Source organism: Pinus tabuliformis, chromosome 7 (genome assembly GCF_031772625.1).
Source record: "Pinus tabuliformis cultivar Carrire ecotype Pingquan chromosome 7, CPIR1, whole genome shotgun sequence".
Taxonomy (NCBI): Eukaryota; Viridiplantae; Streptophyta; class Pinopsida; order Pinales; family Pinaceae; genus Pinus; species Pinus tabuliformis.
Window position 1 is genome coordinate 427,892,152 of NC_142293.1, and position 17,140 is coordinate 427,909,291.

A 17,140-nucleotide genomic window follows, 5' to 3' on the forward strand; every position below is an offset into this window, starting at 1 on the left:
CAGAAGGGTGCAAATAATCAGAGACCAAGCATTTGGGAATGGAGGGGGGGAATTTATAGGAAGGGAGAGGGATTTAGGATCTCAGCAAAGATAGGGGAAGGTCCTCATCTCAAGGAGGAAGATCATAGTGATAAGATCAAAGGGTAATATTGGGAGAATTCAACCACATCCACAATGAACATCATCCACCTCACCGTTTTGGAAGCCTCTAGATAACAAATCTTCTCCTCCACTTTGGGAAAACATACCTTTTAGGGTTCAGCATGAATATCCAAGAAAAAAACGCAAAAAATACTTTGTAATAATATATTCCAAACCCTAGCATCCAAAAATATAATTCATGACACAAATCATCTATCCACATAAATATAAACACTAACTAACAACTTCAGTCAAAGCCAACCAAAATATCAACAAATTTATACTAAATTATCTTTTCTCAGTACATCAACATGGATCAAAGATACATTCAACAAATAAACCCTAGTGTTACCACTATTGATACCATGCACTTAATATACTGCCACTACTTTGTCCAATTGTATATTTCTGATATGTATCCACAATACTACTATTAATGTCACTACTCTTGTAACTGTACTTGAGATATGTACTTCTCACTATACTAGTGGCATTGTCCAACCACTGCCATCAGTAACACTGTTACAGTGCCTTTGCTTCTTATTACAATACTGATGTCAATACAATAACCACAAGCCTATGATATACATGGCATCAATAAGTTCTCCATGATACCCTTTTCTCCACACTAGTACTGAACAATTTCTAATTGGTATCAACCTACAACATAAATTCTCCTCCTAAACTTTGTTTCAATTGTCAAACACATTTCCAACACATGCAACACTATAATATCTAGAGCATAACGCTACTTGATTCATCAAAAATTGACAGTTCCTTACACAGGCAGTAATACAATCCCTTCTATATTCTAAATAGAACATACAAACCAAACAAAATGTACATCAACAATAATGTAATCAACAATAACGACTTTGCATCCATAATAAATAGTGATAAATCATAAGAAGAACCACGAAAAATATATCATTTCATCCCTTCACTATAATCAATATCTGAGAACGGACATTTTCTTATAGTTATTACTTTGGTTGTTATCCTGTTGATTCATTCAATGTTTGAAAACCATAATGTAACCATTTTCTTCATCCCTAGTCACTTTGTTATTGACTAATCATTGTTGTTTCATCCCATAAAAAAGGATTAAAAGTAGTCAATACTCGACAACCAGTTACTATTTTTAGCAGAGTTAGACCATACAATGGATCAAAATGTAAGTCAGAAAATGTTGTAGTTTGAAAGCCACATTATTCTCTCTTCGCTTTTTTAAGCCAAATATGGATATACATTTTTCATCGTGCATGAGAGATCTTTCACAACCAAACAAATTATTTATAGATTTATCTATCTGAACAACCTAAGCAATGATTGGTAAAAATTTTGTTTTGTGTTGGGTTGTGTTATATTCTTTCCATGACTAGCCCACGTAGTTAACTGGGGGGTTAGAAGGGGGGCAGAACCCCCCTTTGTTGCACCGATTGCATGGCGGGGGGGGGGGGGTCTTAGGGGGTTTGAGGGGTGCAAGTAATGCCACTCTATGTGGTTCAGGGCAGCGCCCTAGAAAATTTTAGTTTTGGACCCTATGTTAGGTTGGGTGGACCTACCTATGATTTTGTGCATGATTTTCGCACATGGTTTTGGACGCGATGGTTTTCGGTCCATGGTTTTGGACTCGATAGTTTTCAGTCCATGGTATTGGATGCTTCGACATGTATAAATATGTATTGTAACATTGAAAGGAATATAATGGAAAATCAAGCTAGTAGTCTCGGTTTTGGGATCCATAGGAAAATCTCTATATATATGTGTTTTATGTGTTATGCTCTTGCATTGTTTATTTTCTATGTTTTAGAATTCGTATGCAGGTAATTTTGTTATGGGGTTAAAACCTTCATTTGGTATCAGAGCTGTTTTGGCTTCAAGGGGACACCTTTGTTGTTGAGGGGTTACGCTCAGGCCTGTGGTAGACCCTGTTCATGGGAGATTTGTGGGATCGATTTTGATGGTGAAAGAAGATGGCAAGCAATGGAAAGATAGAGATCAAAAAATTTAATGGTTAGAGTTTTGAGTTATGGAAACTCAAGATGGAGGATCTGTTGGTGGATAAAGATCAGTGGATCGCGATATATCTGGGTACTAAACCAATGGGAGTGTCTGATGAAGAATGGAAGAAGTTGGATCGAAAGGCTAAGAGCATAATACGATTGTGTGTCTCAGATTCAGTATTGCTAAATGTATCAAGGGAAGCTATAGCGAAGGCTTTGTGGGACAAGCTAGGTACTTTGTACCAATCTAAGTCTCTAGTGAATAAATTGTTCCTACGGAAAAAGTTGTATAACCCGAGGATGAAAGGTGGAAACTCAGTGGCAGAGCATCTAAACACATTTAATACTGTGGTAAGTCAGTCATTATCTGTTGATATTAAAATTTTAGATGAAGATAAGTGCATCAGTTTGTTGTGTTCTCTACCAGATTCTTGGGATAGTCTGGTTATTGCAATAGGTAGCAATGAAACTGCCTTACAGTTTGATGAAATAGTCTCATCCTTGCTAACGGAGGAGATGAGATGGAAAAATATGGACAGCCAGAATGGTGATACCTTGTATGTATGAGGATGGTCCCAGAACAGAAACAAAAATAAGTCATCGAGTGGGAGATCTAAATCTAGATGGAGATCTAAATCTCCAAGAAAACCTCTAAAGTGGTGTGCTGGAAATGCGGAAAGGAAGGGCACTACAAAAGGGACTGTAAATCTAAAGCTCCTGACGAAGGAAAGGGATCTAATGATGCTCCTTCTGTAGAGGCGAAAACCACCTCAGATGAAGGTGGGGATGTGTACTTGGCTTCTTCAAGTACACATGTATATCATGAGGCATGGTTGATTGACTCAGGTGCATCCTTTCACTTCATTCCCCATAGAGAGTGGTTCTGCAAGTATGAGAAATACAATGGTGGTGATGTATTCTTAGGGGATGATAGGAAGGCTAGAATTGTTAGTCACAGAAAAGTAAAGTTCAAGTTGCAAGGTGGAAGGATTAGAACACTTCTAGGTGTTCTAAATATTCCTGTATTGGCCAGAAATCTGATTTCTGTAAGCAAGTCAGATGATGCAGGTGTAAAAACAGTGTTCAAGAAGGACACCTGCAAGATGGTTTGGGGAGCACTAGTATTTATGAGGAGAGTTTAGATTGGAACTCTGTACAAGCTGCAAGGTAGCACTGTTGTTGATGGGTGCAATAGTTTTGTGGTTCCTGAAAGTGGAGCATAAAATCTAGTGGTCTCTAGAGAGAGGACCATGTTGTGGCATCAAAGGCTTGCACATATTGGAGAGAAGGGCCTTCGAATACTTCATGGTAAAGGTATGGTAGAAGGTATGAGTAATATCTCTCTGGATTTTGAGTTTTGTGAAATTTGTGTATATGGGAAGCAGAATCGGGTGAGTTTCCCCTTTGGTGGTAAGAGGGCGAAACAGATCTTGTGCACAATGATGTGTTTGGACCTATGAAGGTTCTATCACTGGGTAAGTCTGTGTACTATGTATCATTTATAGATGACCTCTCAAGGAATACATGGATATATTTCCTTAAGAAGAAATCTGAAGTCTTTGATAGGTTTAAAGAATTTAAGGCTCTGGTGGAAAGCCAGACAGAGAAGAAGATAAAGGTGCTGAGGATAGATAACGATGGAGAGTTTTGCAGTAAGGAATTTGAATAATTATGTAAGAAGTGTGGTATATCACGGCAGAAGACTACTCCATATACAACTTAGCAAAATGGAGTTGCAGAATGAATGAACAAGATATTTATGGAAAGGGAAAGAAGCATGCTCAGTGGTGCCAAGTTAGGACAGGAATTATAGGCAGAGGTGGTGGAGACAACATGTTACCTAGTCAATAGATTAACTTCATCAGTGTTGGAGGATAAGACTCCACAAGAGATATGGACAGGTAAGAAACCCTCTCTTTCACATCTGAGGGTATTTGGATGTGATGCATATGTACATGTTCCAAAGGAGAAACGAACCAAGTTGGATAGTAAATCTGAAAAGTGCATCTTTATTAGGTATAAGGACGGTTTAAAGGGTTATAAGCTTTGGAACCCAGTAACAAGGAAGGTTGTGTACAACTGATATGTGGTGTTCAGAGAGGCAAAATATGTTATTAAACATGAAGTCCAACCAAAGGAACCTGAGAAGATAGAGTTTGAGCTAAAGGAGGAAGAATCAGACTCTACAGCGGAGGAGGAATCAGAAGATGAAGAGCCACAAACTCCAGGTGTGAGAAGATCAGTTCGAGAAAGAAGGTAGCCAGAAAGGTATAGTCCATCTAATTTCTGTTCAAATTTTTCTTTATCTATTACCGATGATGATCCCAGAACTGTGAAGGAAGCAGTAGATTCAGAGTATGGAAAACTCTGGAGAGAGGCCATGGTTGATGAAATGCCATCTTTGTGATGAGCCCTGAACTGGGTAACTTATTGGGCTCATTCTGCCTAACTGTTCTTTACCAATCCACCATTTTTCCATAGTTTATGCATGTTTTTTGAGTATATTTATGTTAGTTAAATGAATGAGGATGGTCACTTTACCAAGAAGGCTAATTTGTGGTTATTTCAGGTTTTTGGACAAATTTTGGAACAAAGCCAAGGAGTTATGAGCCAGGTGACAACCAAGCATGAAGGAACAAGGGTGAGGATTCATAGGAAGGGTGTCACTTGCATTAAATGGCCCTTCCTTGAAATCTCCACCCTCAACTCGGAGCTCAGCAAGCCACCAAAACGAATCCTAAAGGCAGCCAAGCAGCTTTGTGAAAATTGACTGTTTACTGCAAGATTGGACAACCGAGCCCCTTGAGTTAAGGAGGGCTATTAAAGACCCTTGTAGTGCATAAATAGGAAGGCTTTCAGCCTTCGTATGTTACTTTTTGAACTGTTGTGTTTTGCACTAGAGTGCTTTCATTTTCTCAGCTCATTTTCATAGCTACTGCTGTATAACTCTCTTGTGACATGGTTATTTTTGAGTACTGAAAAGTAGCTTTATTTGGCAGCAGTTCTGAGTTTCTATTAGGAGCCTATAGCTCTTGGGGTTGGGCCCAACCCAAGTGCCAAGGCTTCCTTTGTGTACTGTTATTTGCTTTTTATGTCTTTGCAAAATAATTTCTGTTAAGTAGATTAAAATCTTGCTGGTTACCTAGGTCATTGTTGATGACTAGAAAGGCTTTTCATGTTCAACTTGAGTTGATAGGTTAATAACAGGGAATATCTTCAGGAAAAGGCCATCAAGCACCTCTGATCTCACCTCTCCCTCAATGGGATCGTGAGCTGGGACGAAGGTGACCTTGCTGCCAACAAAAACATTGTCTTTGCTTCACCATGCAATCATTAGTGTTAGATTCTCATTTGCAGAATTTGATACTAGTTGTGGTTACATGTTTAGGTTCATGATTGCTTAGTTGCATAGCTATTTCACGTGATTTCATTGCAAATAAACTTGTGTTCATTTCCTTTGTTGTTACGTAGGCCAGATTAGAGTAAAATAGCTAGGTAATTGGTTTTCCAAGTCATTGTTTGTTCAGTTTGAGAAATAACTTGCAGAGCACCTATTATACCTCTCCAACTACCTATACTCCATCAATCCCATCTACTCCATCCCCCAACTCTGACTCTTGCCTCACACTTGCTATGTCCCCTCACTGTGACCTAACTTCCATACTTTTGTGCAACATTGCTTTACTCCTCCTTGAACAAATCCAACCATCCTCATCACTGCTCAGCTCCATCCACCAAGCCCTGGACCTCCTCACACCTTTATCCTACCCCCATAGTCACTTCTCCACCTTTCGCTCTCCATCCACCCTCCAAAACCCCATTTCTGAACATCCTGTAGAAATTACAGAACATCTTGTAGAAAATACAGAGCATCCTGTAGAACCCCTGCAGACTTCCTGTAGAAGCTCACGAAGGCAGTTTCTTGATAGCCAAACTCTGTGAAACTCTCTAGAAGGGTTCTAGGGACCCCTTAGGCCCTCTTATAACCTTCCAAACCTCCTGTAAGCATTTCCTCTCTCCAATCCACCTCTGCACAGTAAAAAACCAGTTAAAGCACATGCGTGACAATTCTGACGCTTTACTCAAAAATACAAAAAGATGTTATTTTCATATTTTATTGTAGAACCAACTTAGACACATGCATTTCCCCTTCTTAGAAGTCAATGACATCTCTTTCAGTAGCTTTCATCCTCTTTCTTGCATAAGTAGGATTAGCTAGTAAAATTAGGGTTTACTAGGATTTGCATCCCTTTCAGTGTTTCAGTTTCTTTCTGCAAGTAGATTAGCCTCTTTTGAGTTAGCTTCCATACATCAGTTAGAAAGCTTCTTCTCAAAGCTCATAGAAGTTGGCTTAAGCTCCTAGCTGACTTGTGCCAGCTGACCAAGTGATAGCTATGGCAAGAGCTAGTACTTGTGCATACAGCACTGTCGCTTCCAATTTTGTTACGAACTACCGGGTTGATAAAAGTAAAGAAGGGAGTCCCAGGAGTTGCAGCATTATTGCTGCAATACTGGAGGCCACCATTCTTTTTGGCGCCGTTTCCAGGGAAGCATCAGAGTATTTGTGATTGCTGTTTTTCTTCTATTTTTCTACTACAACCCTCTGCTAAGTAGTTTATTTCATTTCCATTCTGCAAATTCATTTCTGTAAAAGTAGATTAGACATTTCCTGCTTTCATAGATTAGCCTTTTAATTCCACAATTTCAATTCTGCAAGTGTAGATTAGCATTTCAATTCCACAATTTCAATTTTGCAAACGTAGCCTAGCATTTCATTCCTACAGTTTCATTTCAGAAAAATAGATTAGTCCTTTTCTGTTTTCATTCCAATTCCGCATTTTCATTTCAGCAAGATAGATTTTAGTTAGTTGCAATTCAATCTATTTCAGTTTTGCAGGTACAAGCAGAAAAAGAACAAAAGCAACCAAAAATCTTTCATTTCATGCCTCGTAGGAACAGAGATAATACTGGAAAATTCCTACCCAACACCCCCACCACATCACTGAGTCACCCTTCTCTCCTCTTTGGTGCCAGTGATCCAAAAGAACCTATAGGTGAACCTCCTGAGATATGCGAAGATCCTATAATAGAAGAAGAGCAAGAAAACATTCCTTTTGAGATCATGGCTAAAAACATAAATGGTAGAGAAGATGATGAGAGAATAGAAGGTGCCTTTCCCATCCGAGAGACCAACGGGGACATGAAGATGAAAAACATAAGTCCCTCAGCCTTACCTCATTTCCATGGATTGACCACTGATGACCCTGATACCTTTCTATTTGAGTTTGTTGTCCTTTGTCGAACTTATGACTATGCAGAAGATGAGCAAAAGTTGAAACTCTTTCCCTCTACCCTCAAGGATGCAGCACTACGCTGGTTCATGGGGTTACCTGGAAATAGTATCACAACTTGGGCTTAGATGTAGAAAGCCTTTAACAACAAATATCGGGACTACTGTAGGTCAAAGGAAACAAAGGGAGAGATCTTTCGAATGACCATGGGAAGTGATGAGTCTTTAGAAGACTATGAGGAGAGGTTCCAGCTTAGCTATAAACGGGCCAGGTGCATGCTTGACCCTGAATCTCTGAAGCTGGTTCTACTCCGAGGAGTCCCCGAAGACCTTCTAGATACCCTCCATCTGCTAGCTGGAGGATACATCTACCAACTACCTTATGAGGACATAAAGACTGTGTTTAGAAACCACTCTAGGATAGCCTGGAAACGATGTAGGGGAAATCCACTCTCGACTAGTGCCACCTTCTCCAAGCATGAGTTTGCTAATCAGATGGAAGACCTCAAAAGTGAGATGACACAGACTATTGCCATGCAACTAGATACCTTCTGAATCCAGAAGAAGAAAGAGGAAGCTGAGAGGGCTCTGGCCATTTTTTGTCCCAGATGTACAAGGAAGCATCCTAAGAACGAGTGTCCATTGCACTCAGTGGAGGTATGTTTCGTTTGTGAGGAAGATCACCCCACGAACCAATGCCCAACCTTACCTGGACTTAAATCCATGTACCAAGGGATTGAAGGGACCATTGAGACACTCTACTTCCTTAACCAAAGGAGGCCGCATGGGTCCAGAGCTTACCAGCAGGGGATGCAAGGAACATCTCAAACTTATTACAACCCCAACCAATCCGCTCACATGCCTTCTTGGGGGCCCCCTGCTCATCCTTCCTGGTCTGCACCTCCTCCTTGGTCTTATTCAGCCCAATACATACTCAACCTGCTGCGACATTCGTTTCACTCTCATGTCCAGCCACAACCTCAGTGGAATGCACCTCAACCAGGGTGGAGGCCCCAATACAACTCTCCCCCTGCTATTTTTCCTCCACCTCCTACTCAACCACAACCTTTACCTCTTTCTCCTCCAAGACAATCCCAGATGCCTACTCAACCGAACCTGAACACCAACAATAGACAAGCCCAACAGGTATACACTGGAGAGACGATATGCCATAGCTATGCTGTGGAGATTTAGGAGATAAACCTATGATCTAGAAAGGTCCTTCCAGATCGCCAACCTCCTCCCCCGGAGGATGAGGAATAGAAACAGGAAAGTGAACCCAATGCCATTCCACCCTTTCCTGAGCGACTAGCAGTAACCATGCAACCAAATCCAGAGGAGACTGAACTTCTGGGAGAACTTAAACAGTTGTGTGTGAAAATACCATTTCTCCAAGCCATAAAAGATGTACCAATATACAACAAATTGATCAAGGAGAAGTGTTTCAGGCACCCAGGCAGGCGAAAGAGAGATGCCTCGACTATCAATGTCATAGGACAACTGTTCGATCTAATGTCGGGGCAAGTAATCTGTCCAAAGTATTTTGACCCTGGGAGTCCTGTAGTTGATGTCCACATCAATGGCACCATAATCCCCCATACTTTGATTGATCTAAGGGCTGCAATTAATGTGATGGCCACAGACACTATGCTTAAACTCAACCTTCAGAGTTCCTTGAGGAAGACCTCGACAGTACTGCAGTTAGCAAACCACTCCACCATGACTCCCGAAGGGATTGTGGAAGATGTCCTGGTCTCTGTTGACTCTTGGGAGTACCCTGCGGACTTCTTGGTCCTTCAGCCAAAGGCAAAGCTCACTGGATACCCCCTCATTTTGGGAAGGCCTCGGTTAGCTACTGCGGATGCTTACATCAGTTGTCGAGCTGGAAGCATGACCATCAAGAATGGGCCTATGTTCAAACAGCTAGTCCTCTACCCTCCTGCCCAACCTCTGCTAGAACATGACTTGCCACTCTGGTTGGAAGAGGGAGATGAGGATGAGGTCTACTCTGCACCATTGTGCACAGTAGAAACCACCAGGGGAGGCCCTCAAACTGAGGATGACTTGATTGAAAATTTGATTCAAAATCCACCTCCCAATGCACTATCCTTAGAGGAGTTGGTGGAAGCTAGCCAAGCCAGCGCTTTAGTGGACCTCTGTGTGACTGATCCAACTTCTCCCAGAGTTAAGAATGTGGGATTTGGCCCCGAAAGAACCTTAAAGATCAACTCCTCCCTATCTCCCTCCTAGGAGAAGGAGCTGTGTAGCTTACTGAAAAATCATCTGGATGCTTTTGCTTGGAGCTATAAGGAGATGAAATGACTCCACCCTTCGATCTATACCCATCACATTTACATTAAAGAGGATTGTAAACCAGTCAGGCAACCTCAGAGGAGAATGAATCCAGCCCTTAGAGACATTGTCAAAGAAGAATTGCAAAATTTATTGGATGCAGGATTCATCTACCCCATCTCTAATAGTGAGTGGGTCTCACCTCTAGTGCTTGTCCCCAAGAAAAAGGGGAAGCGGAGAATCTGTGTAGATTACTGAGAACTTAACAAAGCCACCAAGAAAGACCATTTCCCTTTGCCTTTCATAGATCAAGTGTTGGATGGACTGGCAGGGAAGAAGTTCTTCTCTTTCCTAGATGGGTTCAACGGGTATAATCAGATCCAAATCAGCCTGGAGGACCAAGATAAGACCACCTTCACTTGTCCATGGGGTACCTTTGCCTACCAAGTCCTTCCCTTTGGGCTATGCAACGCTCCTGCCACTTTCCAGAGAGCAGTATTGAGCATATTTTCTGAGTTGGTCCATGATTCGGTAGAAATCTATATGGATGACTTTACTCCTTATGGGTCCAACTTCCAAGAAGCATTGACTAACCTGGGAAAAGTTTTAACCAAGTGCATTGAGATGAACCTATCCCTCAGTCCCGAAAAATGTGAATTCCTGATGACTGAAGGGACTGTGCTAGGTCATACAATTTCTCAGCAAGGATTACAGGTGGATCCTAACAAGATTGCTATCATCCAAAAGGTCCCACCTCCTCAAAAGGTAAGAGATGTTCGGAGTTTCCTAGGCTTAGTAGGATATTATAGAAGATTCATTAAAGATTTCAGTAAGCTAGCCTCACCATTGTTTGGCCTCTTAGGGAAAGATGTTAAGTTTGACTGGACTGATGACTGTCAAGGGGCTCTAGATGAGTTGAAGGATAAGCTGGTGTCCACCCCGATCTTGAGAGGTCCAAACTGGGCCCTACCTTTCCACATCCACACTGATGCCTCGAACAAAGCCATAGGGGCAGCCTTAGGACAAGTTGAGGAGAAACTACCATATGCCATATACTTCGTGAGCAAAAACCTGTCCAAGGCAGAAATGAACTATACTATAACCGAGAAAGAGTTCCTGTTTGTAGTCCATTACCTAAACAAGTTCAGACACTACATCACTGGTTATCAAACATTTGTACACACTGATCATGTTGCGATTAGATATTTAATGAATAAGCCTGATGTAAATGCTCGGATCACTAGATGGTTACTTTTGTTGTAGCAATTTGATTTGACTATTGTCGACAAGCCAGGTAAGGAAAATGTTGTTGCTGACTTCTTGTCTAGATTGGATTTGCCTGCAGGTGAAGAAGGGACAGTGGACGATAAGATGCCAGATGAACACCTGTTTGCTATCTCAGTGCTCTCTCCATGGTTTGCTGATATAGCAAATTACTTGGTCTCGGCATAGTTCCCTCCACATCTATCCTCAAAGGAGAAAAGAAGAATTGTGAGGAAAAGTGCCCCATTCACTTAGATCGGGGGAAACCTATTCAAACTTGGCCCAGATCAGATATTGAGGCGTTGTGTTAGGGAGGAGGAAGTCTTTGACATCCTCCTAACCTGTCATGATGGGACCTGTGGAGGCCACTTTGCAGCAAAAAGGACTGCCTTCAAAATTCTACAGGCAGGATACTATTGGCCTACCCTTCATCAGGGTGTCAAAAGATACATCAGCCAGTGTGACCAATGTCAGAGGATGGGGAAACCGACTCCAAGGGATGAAATGCCTCTCCAACCTCAAGTAACCTTCGAGCCATTTGAGAAGTGGGGCATGGATTTTGTGGGTTCTATCAACCCTCCTTCAAAGAAAAGGTCTTACATCATTGTGTGCACTGACTACCTGACAAAGTGGGCAGAAACAAAGGTAATCAAAGCAGCAACAGAAGAAAAGGTGGCTGAGTTTTTAAGGGAAAATATCTTCTACAAGTTTGGCTACCCAAGAGAATTAGTCACCGATCAAGGAAGCCAGTTTACCTCTAACTTGATTGAAGACCTGCTCGCTCATCACAAGATCAAGGGCAGGACTTGCACCCCGTATCATCCACAAGCAAATGGGCAGGTGGAAGTCACTAATAGAGAATTGGAAGGGATTTTGACTAAGGTGGTGAGAAGCAGCAGAAAGGATTGGGCAAATCGCCTGGTTGAGGCCACCTGGACCTACAACACCACTTGGAAAACTACAACAGGTTTCACACCTTATGAGCTGGTCTACGGGAAGAAAGCTTTGCTGTCCACAGAGTTCGAGTACAACACATTGATGGTGGCAGCTCAGCTGGACTTAGATCTCAGCCATGCTCAACGTGAAAGATTATTGCAGCTGAATGGATTAGATGAACAGAGAATGCAGGCCCTCCTCCACTCAGAAGTAGTTCAACTCTAGAAGAAGATATGGCATGACTGGCACCTTAATGAAAATCAATTCCAACTGGGAGATTGGGCGCTGCTGTATGACTCAAGATACGCGGATTTCAAAGGGAAGCTGAGGACAAGATGGTTAGGACCATATACAGTGGAAAGATGCAATGACAATGGTTCAGTCCTTATCATGACCATTGATGAAGAAGCCATCCCCATGCTTGTCAATGGGCATCGATTGAAAATCTACAGGAAACCCTTTTCAAGGCAGAAGTTCATTGAAACTTTGGAAAAATCAGTGCTGGTAGTGGAGCAGGGCTCTGCCTCTATTCCACCCACACCTTGATCATCAAAAAAAAAAAAAACAGGAATAAAAAGATCCTTGGGTGAAAACCCCTCTGAGGTGCCCAAGGCAGACAGTGAGGGTGAAAACCTCATGGAGACGCCCCAGCTGTCTCTTAAAAAAAAAGAAAAAAGGAAAAAAAAAGAAACAAGCCTAATCTCTGTAAAATAATTGCAGGTTGCAGGGAATACATTGCAGGTAAATAAGGTAGCGCAAAACGAGGACAGGGGTCCATACCAGGCTACAGGACATCCTTACAGACACTCCCTCCATGGCCACTCGTCTTTCCTAGGATTTGATCACATTCGGGTCGAGATTCCACCTCCTATAGGAAGTTCTGGGCTTTCTACAAGAAGTTTTGTATTTCTACAGGAAACATCCTGTAGAACCTTTGGGTAGGCCAAATTCAATTTTGGAAGGGGATCTGAAGCTTGGAGTCTGTTGGTTAGGGTTGTAGCCACCCCTTTATTCCATCCATCACTGTATGTCACCCCTGTTTCATCTCTTTCCACCCCCATTGCACCCACCTGGTTATGTGTTCATGCACAGTCATACAAGGAGCCCTGTTTTCTTCAGATGGACAGAAAAATTTTCAAGTGACAAATCAAGCAGCAAAGGCTCGCACACTCTACCTGTTCAAGCTCCATCTAGACTCTTCATCAGCGAATATAGCCCTGCTCGTTCAGCTTTCATCCGAGGAGGAGAAGCAGCTACAGGACATCCTACAGGAATCCTGTAGCGGTTGATCCCTCTAGAAGACATACTCTAGAGGCAGGGGCAGCCGAAAACAACAAAGGGAACATGTAAAAAGACTCCTCCTAGACGAGAAAATGTCCTCGACAGCTGCAACCAACCAAAACCTGTGCATGTAGCGTTGCCAACTGAAGGATCGGGTTCCAAAGTCGTATATACGGCATCAATGAATGGAGGAATGGGTTCTAACACCCGTGCGCGAGGCAGCAGCAAGCGAGGCAGTGGTTCCAAGACCGAGGTCTACATAATGCATCGACGACCACGCAGGTAAGTGACTAACCCCATTCGTCAATTGCATGACTATATTTCGAAAACTGCATGGCTGTGAAAATGGTTTGGATTGAATGGGATCAGTGGCCAGTCAAACTAGCCACCCTTAGCCAGTTACAAAGCCTCGTGGGATCCGAACGAGCCCAGTTACGTTCAAATTTTCCACCGAGAAGTGCAGCCGACATGTGTGTAGTGTTCAGTTGGGGAAAATCAGCGAGACTGGTAGTGGTGGCGGCGGTTAATGGCAGAGGCGAGGTGATGGTGGTCAGAGACACGCAAAAGAATGATGGCTGTGATGTTGGATCAATGGTTCGGTTCGCCCACCTCACTCCCTCGCTACGAATTGTGTCACAGTTAGAAAAATATCGGCTGAAGACTCTCACCACCCACTGCTCATTTGCACTTGCAACATCCTGGGCCGAAGTACCCGTCCTCTGCCTCTGAAATCTGTTAACTTGTGGTCCTCTGCCGAGTTTTTCGGCCTGTTCAGAAGTGTAGTGACATCCTGTAGAAGTGTAGTGACATCCTGTAGAAGCCGGCATGAGTTCTACAGGAAGCAACTCTACAGGAAGTTCTGCACAGCTTTTTAGAGCAGAAAAGCCTGGACTTCTCTTCATCAAATTTGGAGGTCCGAGAGAGGTAGGCTCAAAAACACTCCTCCATGCATGGTATATTTCGAAAAAGTGGTGAATTGAGCTGTCTTGAATTGGAGGGTTAGAGACAAGTCTGCCTGTGAGTCGAAAATAGCAGTTTAACTGTGTGTTGCACGGAATTTCTCAGTTGGTTCTGCGTCAAAATTCTCCTCCCCAGTTCCTGTTAAGAAAATTCCTCCTGTAGAAAAGATAAAGCACTGTGTGGGCTAACCTGTGTATGAAGAATGTGAATTTTACATGGTTGTGTGTATGTTGGGGATGAAAACTGAGCTCTGCACTCTGTCTGTGGAAACCTAATTCTTCTTTTTATACACGGACAATCGCGTTTTGGGTAGCGAAAGCATTAGAACCAGGGAATTGGTGCAAAGTTAAAATATAAACACCTAAGAGATCCTATCTTGAAGTTCAAAGGAGAAAACCATAAAACAGCAATCCCTCTCTGCTCAGAGCATAAAACAGAGCACTCTCGCTATGCCAGGGGGATTTATCAAGAAGGAACCCTCGGATTCCAGAAAATTGCGTGAACATCACGAGGTGGTGAACCTCTTCACCCGTGCCAATTGGATGACCTTTTATGACAAAATTCAGTGTCATGACGATGAGATAACAGAGGAATTCTTAATGTCCCTGCAACCTAAATCAAAGGCATTGGCCACTGTGAATTTTAGAGGGTTAACTCTAAAGATTACCCCTAAACTCATTAGTCTAGTTATTGATCTGCCATTAGGGATACCCTGGAGCAAAGAGGAGAGGGCATTGGGCCAAAAAGCCAAGAAAGAATTCTTCCTACCCGAGGAACAGTTTGCAGAAGATAAGAACGAGGTCCGGAGAGCCAGCATACATCCTTTTTTGAGCGAAGTCAGTTTCCAAATCATGAAATACATTACCTGTGAGGGGCGGTTCAGTATTGTCTACGGCTATCACTTCAGGTTGCTAAAGGAACTAAGACATGGAATGGATTAACCTCCAGAACAAAAGTTCAGCATCCCCTATTTTCTTCTGCAGTCATTAAGTGAATGTGTCACAAAATTGGAGGAAGGGACACCGGATCAGTTAGCCCATCATGGGCTCATCAAGCTTTTAGTAGAAGATGCCCTCCATACCTACACTGTCCCCCTCTCTTGGGAAATTTTCTGAAACATGAACAGAGATGACGATATTCGTATTCTGGCCGAGGAACTCACCTCATCCAGCAGTGAAGAAAGGGAACACACTGAGGCAGGAGAGAAAGCCAGTGGTAAAGAAACACGGGACAGACCACCACAGAAAGAACAAGAAGAGAAACGAAGGAAAGGCCAAGTTGCTGAGCCTAAAACTGGGGCAAGAACAAGAACACAAACACCCAGGGAGAAACGATTGCAGAGTAGAGCAGAGAGGAATAAAAAAGTCGAAACAAAGGAGGGCGCAACCAAGGCAATCACACAGAAATTAAGAGAGAAACATCTAGCCAAGCAGACCGAAACAGTTGGGACAGTTTCTACATGAAGCATGAAAACAGTCGACACAGGAATTTCTACAGGAAGCATGGAAACAGAGCAGCAAAAGGAGAAGTCACCTGAGATTTTGGCTAGGGAGGCAGCAGCTGTGTTGGCTGCCTTAAGCACATCTCCAAAGCAAAAAGGGAAGTGAAAAAGGGAGCCTTCCATGTACTTTAAGGCAAGAAGGAGCACTCGAATCAAAGTAGGTAGACCCCAGCCGCAGTCAAAAGAGCCAATTATCATGGAGGACACAGCCCCTAAACCAAAAGAAGGGTTTCCTTCAAAGATTTTCGTCACCTATGAACGAGGAAGCCCAAAGACTTCCACTTGGAAAGAAAGACTGAAGACAATGGACTCAAAGACAATTCTACATGAAGGTGAGAAAGATCTACAGGAAACTCGGGCTAAGCTAAAAGAGGCCGAGAAATTGGAGGAAAAGGCGGCCAAACAACCACAGGAAGAAGAAAGGACAGAACAAATAGTGGAGCCTAGCCCTCAACCCAGTTTGGGCTCATACTATAACCTCTTAGAGGCGGGGAAAATCATTCCCTAGAAATTTGTTGTGCCTTTATTCTTTGCACTGGAAGAAGAAAGAATTAGGACTCACACTTGGATGAGGATCGCCAAGTCCAAGGGTGTGGCAGATATAGGCCCCCTAGAGGAACAACTCAAGGAGTCAAGGAAAGAATTGGCTATGATAAAGCATGTGGAAAGATGTCAGAGGGCCAAGCTACAGGAAGAAAATGAGTTGCTTAAACAGCAGCTACAACTACAGGGACAGTATAAGGAAGACAGGCCCCACATCATGGGAGAACAACAGCAACAAGTGGAGCCCACAACAGACAAAGAAACCCCTGATGAACATCAGAGAAGAGATGGGTTGCAGGCTGAAATTGAGGCACTAACTAGACAACTACAGGAGAAGGACTTGCAAGCAGCGTAGGAGATACAGTCTCTGAAACAACAGGTGCAAGAAAAGGAGGCCCAAATGGCCTGCATGGCTAGCTGGGCAATAGAGGCCATACAGTGTAGGTAGCCTGCCAAGTCATACACCTTGTACCTCAAAGATCAATGGTTGTAGTTCCAGATTAACACCTTGGCCCAAAGGAGCACTACTCCATTTCAAAACTATCATCAGTTTGTGGCTTTATGTGACAGTAGCTCATCAGAGGACAGGGCTAAATTATCAGAGTTTTATTTGCACAACTTAGCCCTTCCAAATATGAATTCATGGGATCCCAACACTGTGATAGGAGACGTACAACTTATGGCCATGGCCTCTTGGATGAATCATGAGGAAAAAAGAGTAGCAGAGGTCCGGAATATTATGAAAAGGGAACTCAGTGAGCCATTGATGATCAGAGTAGAGCCGGATAATCCCTCAGCATTGATAAGCGCCCACCAGCACTTGGCCAATAGCCCTCAGGATTTACCATATTACATTGAGCTACAGGCTCAAGCTATTGCCCACTTTGAGGACATGGAGAGACTGTTGGGGGATAACTGCCTTCATGC